The sequence below is a fragment of the Populus trichocarpa genome, chromosome 4 (assembly GCF_000002775.5).
Source record: "Populus trichocarpa isolate Nisqually-1 chromosome 4, P.trichocarpa_v4.1, whole genome shotgun sequence".
NCBI lineage: Eukaryota > Viridiplantae > Streptophyta > Magnoliopsida > Malpighiales > Salicaceae > Populus > Populus trichocarpa.
Window position 1 is genome coordinate 2056293 of NC_037288.2, and position 8066 is coordinate 2064358.

An 8066-nucleotide genomic window follows, 5' to 3' on the forward strand; every position below is an offset into this window, starting at 1 on the left:
TTTATTTAATCTTATTTTATTTAGAATTGTGATTTATATTTGGGTCAACTTATTAGAAAATCTAATGGGTCATACACATAAGAACCATTGATCAAAAATCAAAATAGAAAGATTAATCAAGTGTTACTTGATTATAAATAAGTTTTAGAATTTGAGAATTAGAAAGTAATTTATACAGGGAATTGCAATTTTAGACATAGAAAAATCAAGTAGGGACTTGATTAAATAAATTTCTAAAAATTATTCTAAAATAATATATGTGATATTATTCAGGAGAAAATCGATATTTTACCAATTATAGGGTTTTAAGATTTCTCTATAAATAAAATATTATGCCTCTTATTTTTTGCACTTTTGAACAAAGAGAAAAACTACATAAGTTACAAAACACCTAAAAAACAAACACAAAAAAAAACTAGCACTCAAAGGCATAACAATCCCTCTATCCTAAAAGGGTTTAAGAGATTTTTCAATGGTGCTTTGTGTGAATTACTGTTAGAGGTCGGACACTTAAACAACTTGTGGTTTACGACAACCTACTCATGAAGCAATTATTTAAAGTCAAAAAAAACATCTAATCTTCAAGTAATCTTCGTATAAACCTTAAACAATTTTAGATTTGTCTAACGAGATCTTTGAAACTTTTTAAAAAAATTAAATTTACAATTTCCGCTACATAAATATATTTCGGGAAATCAACAACAATGACACATTAGCAGGTGTCAATTTTTTTTTTAAAAGTTATCCAACAAAAGGAGTGAGCCTAGACAACAAAGGCAATAATGTTGCATGGCTTTGCTTGAATGATAAGCGGGAAGCAAGGCAACACGAGAACTTCACATGGGTAGTTTCATGTGCTATTCTAGAGAATAATGGCCAAGAAGTGGCTATCATTTGAAGTTACAAAGGCCATGAACATTGTGAAGTATAAATGAATAATTCAGTTTCTGGCAGATATCCATAGCAATCACAAACAGAATCACAACATCAATGAAGGCAGAAAAATTATATAGGATCCTCGATATCCATTCAAAATGCTCCCCAAGAAAGCTATAAAATATGTTCACGTTATAGTTTTATGCATTCATTGTGCTGCCTATACATTTGTGGTTGAAATTTCAATATTTATGGATTTTACACAAGCAGTTTAGTTTCTAGTTACTGTATTTGGATAATAGAGATAATAATAATGAGAATAAAAAGGATATATTTTCTTTTTGTTTTGAAAATATATAAATTTATTTTAAAATTATTTAAGTGACGAATTTATTTAATTTCTTGCCTCAATCTGTTTTTATAACTAAAAATGTTTCTTTCATTTTATATATAATTAGGCTGTGGAGTTGGTTTTTGAATATATATATATATATATATATATATATATATATATATATTAAATTTACCAGGCTTGTCATAGTAAATTATTTATCCAAATATTAAGAAGTTTATGAAAATCTAACTTCCTATGTATATTTGTATTATAATAATGATAAAAAAAACAAATATTTTAACCATTTTTTTCCATTAAAAGGTTAAAAAAACAAAAAACATAGCAATGGATGTCAACAACAAAAACGATGCAATATATCGTACTAATGGGTTTCTTATTCAAAATCTCTCCTCTTAAATCTCTCATTTCTAGATTCCATCCTAATGTTTTGAAACAATATAAAAATTGCTTTCAATAAATTAATTGTGTTAGATTAATTACTCCTAGAGGAAAATTATCCATGATCAAATTGCAATTATAATACTAATTCATTTTTCATGGCCTATGGTAGGCACGTGAAGCTGTCGGAGGATTAGTGGTCTCTATTATAGTTGTAATCTCTTAATATAATCTAGTTACAAGCCTCCTAATCTTGATCTTATATGGTCGGCTGTGCATGATATATTTATTATCCATTTAGTTTATAGGTAGAAAGAGATGGCCAGATTGAGGTCACAATCCCAAGATACTTTCACCAGGTTGCAGCCACAAATCATGCATTATTGTAAGGAAAACTATGTCTTCTTCTGTTGGCAGGGCGTGGATTTTTTAATTTAAACCCTAATAGAATGCATGTGGAGAGGAGGCGATCCACCTGAAGCCTGAAACCATTCAATTTTCTATTACCAATTAATGAAAGAAATAAGAGGAAAGCAATGAACAATATGAATAGCAGCTTGCTAGGTCTTCAAAACGAGGGAGCAACAAAACTTGTGGTTCTTGCCAAAGAAACAATGAATGCATTCCACCATCACCCCCAGAGTCAATGGATTCTGTCATGACCTGTTATGTTTCTGTTCATATTGGTTGAAGAATCTAAACAATAAGTGTGTATACGATTGGACGTTGTGGTTCAATTATGTTTTTAAAAAAATTTAAATTTTTTTAGTTTTAAATTATTTTTTAATGTTTTTAAATTGTTTTTATATATTAATGTTAAAAATAAATTTCAAAAAAATAATATTATAATATATTTTAAAAACCAATATCTAAGATGATTTCAAATATAACATATAAAATGAAGAAGACAATAGTATCCACAGTCCTTCTGGAGCAGGGTCCCACTTTCACCAGGGGGCTAAATTTGCACCATAGAAGACTTAGAAGTGTTTGGCATGGATCTTTCCAACACCTGGTGATTCCATTCTGTAGTTGATTGAAAATCTAGAGCAATTTCTTGAAGGAAAACTAAACCATAACATCTTAATTTTAAATAAAACTTTAACATATAATTTAATTATTTTTAATATTATTTATAAGATTAGCACTGGTGATCAATTGATCAACAACACTCAGATATTATATTAAAAAAAATATCTTAATATAAAAATTTATATTACCATCTAAAAGTATTGTACATCTAAAATTTGACCATAGAATCTGAATTTCAATTCGGAGAAAGATATATGGATATGCCTTGTTACTGGAAATTGCAAAACATGAACTTATGACTAAATAGAAACTAATAAGGATCAATCAATATCACATTGAAGTTATGACAACATTTCTATTAAAGGAAAAATACATTCAGGTTATGTTGCAATAACAAGCAGATTAGCTATAGCCTAAGGGATTCTGATTCAGAAGAGAAAGTTCTTTCATTACATCTTCAACATTTTGTCAGGACTGGATGAAAGATTTTGATCATCAACAATAACATCAAATATAAAAGACTGGATGAGAATTACTAGCCGCAGGCGCAGTTCTGTGCCAGCATTTCGAAGAGAAAGCTGATCTTGTTGGAGATAATCCTCCATCACTGTCACAAAATCTGCTTGAACATTCTTCACTATTATTAGAAGAACTTGAAACAGGGAGGAGGTGGCGTAGAAGACCATGGAACTACTTGATTTTCTTCATCATCTTCGCTGCCATGATCATTACCACCATCACCATTTTCATTATCTTCACCACTATCATCTTCTCTATCATCATCATCATCATCATCATCTTCTCTATCATCATCATCATCATCATCATTGTCGACGTCTTTATCATCTTCGGTGCTTCTTTCTTCTCTACAACTTGAGTTGCTTACGCAGTTGTCACAGACAGAAAGCGTAGGGCCTAACTTGGGTCCGGTTCCGGTCCATGGCGTGAGGGATTGGCAAACATGACAAAGAAGTGTTCTTGAATGTTTAGCGACAAGAAAATTTGCACTATGAACATTAGCATCACAATCCCAACACAGGCTGGCTTGATCTGATTCACAGTACATCTTTGCTAAAGAATCACAGAGCTCACACCTTTTCATTTCTTTCCTCTCTATTTGGAGAACAGGCTAAATTAAGCTGCAATTTTCTGTGCATGCTCTGCTTCTATTTATGTCTTTGTTTAGGCCTAAAAAAACAGAACACATGGTTCAGGACAACTTGCAACTGTAGATATTTATAATAAAAAAGCTATCACATTAATACAAAAAATTATAAATTTAAAATATCAATAAGCTTATATAGTTCAGTGATACTCTCTTCCATAAAAGGGATGTGAGTTTCATATTTATGAAGTTAAATCTAATAAAATTGGATAACACTCATAAAAAAATGTTGATTAAATTTCAGGATAAACAAGATTCTGTAAGCCAAATCAAATCAATAATGTAGACTTGCTGGACAAAACCAAGCCTCAACCAACGGATCGTTCACATTATCGTACTATAGAAAGTAGAAACATGAGCCATTGTGAGGCAAAATTGTGAAAGAAATGAGAAAAAGATTGTGGACAGGGAAAGAAAGGGATCTTGCATGTTGTTTATTGCCTGGGAATTAGGTTAACTATCGGACAAATCAGTGCCCGCTAAGATCTCACAAAATCAAAATGCTAAGGTGGGGATTGAAGTGAAGCACTTGAGTTCAAGCACTAGACCTAACCTCTCTTCTCTCAGGCCCCTCCTCTTCTCGTGCTCTTGTGCATGCGTCAACTTATAATGCCCATGCTATGACAAATTGAATTGCAGATAAGTTTTCTTGCTGATTCATTAACAAATCTTGGTTTTAATATCGACAAGAAATTATATTTATTGTTCTTTCCAATCCTAACATGTAATGATGCAGCTCCAATTCCTGTAAACTAATATTATATACTTTGATCAGGTGGTGTGGTCTCAATAATGGTATAATAAGCTATGAGCTGAATCGTCAACGGAAACGAAATTCCTGACATGTATTTTACTAACAACATTATTTTGTCAGTAATTAAAATACTAATAAAAATCAAATATAAATACTAATGAAATATTTCATCTATGTTTAACAATTTTCTAGTGGTGTAAGTACAAGTTCAAAATCATTTTAATACACATTTATTGTAGGATTAATTAGGATGATATATAATTATAATTTGAATTGGTTAGATACTAATTTTTTTTAAGAAGGATCCCTTAGTTTTACGAGCTCTAAAATGTCACCTATCAATTATAAGTGTGATAAGGACTTTGATCTCATTTTCATGAGCATTGGTTTTATTAGATGAGAATATGATACTGGTTGTGATTTAAAATGTTTTTTAAAATATATTAAAATAAATATTAACATATTAAAATGATAAAAAAAATAATTTTAAACAACTTTTAAAAAAATATAATTTCAACCTCCTTCCAAACTCTTTCTTCTGATCATTTTGTCTCACCATTTTATTATAATGGAATACCATATGTAATGAGATCTTCTATTCCTCATCTTAGCCATGCATGCCACTCCCTAGAATAACAGATGTCTAAGTTCTACTGAATGATGAACTCTGTGGCTTTCCTACAATCTGAAGACCTCAAGTACTTGGAATTGATTTTGTGGCTGATCTCGACTCCAGATGGCACAACAAAACAATTAGCATTAGATGCAATTCCTAGCATGTGGCAAAGACCTATTATAGCCTGTCTAATCGTGTGGAAATTGCTGAGCACTAGCGTGGGTGTCGAAAGGAAACTGGGGCTGTCGATGTTCTTCCTGTAGCTGGCGAAGTAATAAATTGGGATCAAATTGGGGCCTCAAGAAATTTAGACGAGTAGTTGTTGCTTTATAAGACCTTAGGACATCTAACTAATATTCTATTGCAGATATTCATATACTGTGATGGTGTTGTCATGATATATAATAATTGCTGGTTAGATCTCTCTCGCAATAGTGAAGGTGTTAAATGAAAATAAAATAAAATTGGAGAAACAAAATAGCCAAATTCATTATGTGATAGTAGAGTAGGGTGTTAAAAGTTCCAGCATATGTCTCCATCCAATAGTAAGCTAATGTAGAAAATTAACTGTAGCCATCACACACACACACACATATTTTATTATTCACTGTTATAAAATAATCACTGTTATAAAATAATTACCATTTTGACTTTCAAAAAAAAAAATCAAATGCTTTTATCTTGGAGGTATTTTGATATTTTCACATAGCCAATTATTCATTAAATTCATTTAAAAATTGATCAGTGTCTTTTCCAAAATGAAGTTTACCCTTAAAATAAAAATAAAAAAACTAAATCACGCATCCATGGGTTTTTTGGTATTTTTTGCTATTACTAGGTTTATTGAGGGCATTTTGGTCATTTAAAAATAATTAATTATTATTTAAATGGAAAACTTTGTTGGCGTGTGGGAGGTGCTAGCATATCTGGCACCTCTCGGTTGCAAAAATACCTTTTTACCGTGTCATTGAAAGCATCACTATGTCATCTTCCTGTTGGTAAAGTGTGTGTCAGTAACGGTGGAACGATTTGATCATGGTGGGGCTTTTTTCCCTTCTTTTCTATTTTATCCATGAAAATTACATCATGATTTTCTTTGTTATTGGTATTTCAACTTCAAACCTTTTTCTTTTCATTTCTAATTTTTGTTCTTGATCCTTTTGTAAAAGTTTTATTTATTTAAATTTCATCCTTCAATCCTAATTTGTTATATATTATTTGTTTTTTCAATTTGATTCTTATTCTTTTGATTTTTATTTTTTTCCTTGCCCCTTTTATAAAGGTTTATTGGTTTTAAATTTCATCATTCAATCTAAATTTATGGTATATTATATTTTCTAATTTAGTCCTATTCTTTTGATTTATTTTTGTCCTTTTGTAGAAGTTATTTTTCTTTTTAATTTCACCCTCCAACCAAAATTTTATAGTTGTTTTCTAATTTATTTTTTATTCTTATTTTTATTCTCATTATTTTTATTGTTGTTTTTCCTGATTTCATTCTTTAATGTTTTATTTATTAGAGATTAAGCTTCATGATTTTTTCATGTACAGTGCTTCTGGGCTAGTAACCCGGGTCTCAGATTTGAAAGCTAAGGGAAGTTGACATCTTTTTTTAGCTTATTTTCTTTTCCAATTTAATCGTTTGATATTAGTTTTTTTCAAAAAAATAATTTTGTGATTTTCTTTGATTTATTTTCTATTGGGTCTCAATCTCATGATTTGAGACGAGATTTTGACGGGTTAATTCAGGCTAACTCGTCATTTATTATCAAGGGTACATATCTATCATGCTAACTTAGGTTGACTCATACTGGTTTTTTTATTTATGTTTTATTCAATTTCATCTTTTCATATTTAATTGGCTAAAAATTGAACAATATCACTTTTTTGCTTTTTAAAAAAGTTTTTTTTTCTTATAAAGTTATCGTTGTAGCTTTTTTTGTTTTGTTTACTATTGTTATATTTTTTTTATATGATTAAAATAAAATTAGCTTATTTAACTAGTGGGGCTATAACTCCAGTCGTGGAGTTTTCTTTTTTCTTTAAAATAAGCTTACAACACCTATACATTGGTTTTTACAGAAAAAAATAATGCGGATCTGCGCCGTAATGCTGACCCATTTCTAGTTATTGTTGAACTTGTTCTAATTTGGCTTATCATGTAGATCATTTACTATAACACATGTATAGTTTGATAAATATATATAAAATACAATCAAGAAGTTATAAAGTGGTTAGTGCATAATTTTAGAAAATAAAGGTATCATGGTCAAGCTTCAAAAGCTACAATTTTGTTTTTTTTAAGAACTTCAATACTTGACCCACTGGTCCAATCAGCTAGGTTTGATTGAAGTTGATAGGATTTGACCAGTTTCCACTATACTGTCGTTTATCTAGTTAGTGACATCCATCTTGGCGAATTAGGTGGCATTAATAATATTGGATTTTCAATCGACCCGCTTGTCCTTTTTAAATTTAGTAACATTAATTACTTGTATTGAATTTTCAAAACGAAAAATAAGAGAGAGAAATATAAAAAAAAAGACAGAAAGGACGCTATTGCGTGGACAAGGTATGATAAGAACAATGAAGATCACTGTTGCACCCATATTTCTATTATAACAAACAAAATAATGCATAATACTAACGGATTATTTCATCATTATTTAAACACTGATTTTGTTATAAAATAATTTATTGATGAAATCATCAACAGTAAATGGTTGTTGAAAAGCTTATCATTGATAATTTCTATTTAATGAATCATAGCATTAGTAATATAATCACAACAGATATATTTATAGATAAAAAAACGCATAAAAAAATTTATCGGTATCATTTCACCGATAATTCTATCTACAATGAAATTAACATGTTAGTAAATCAAATA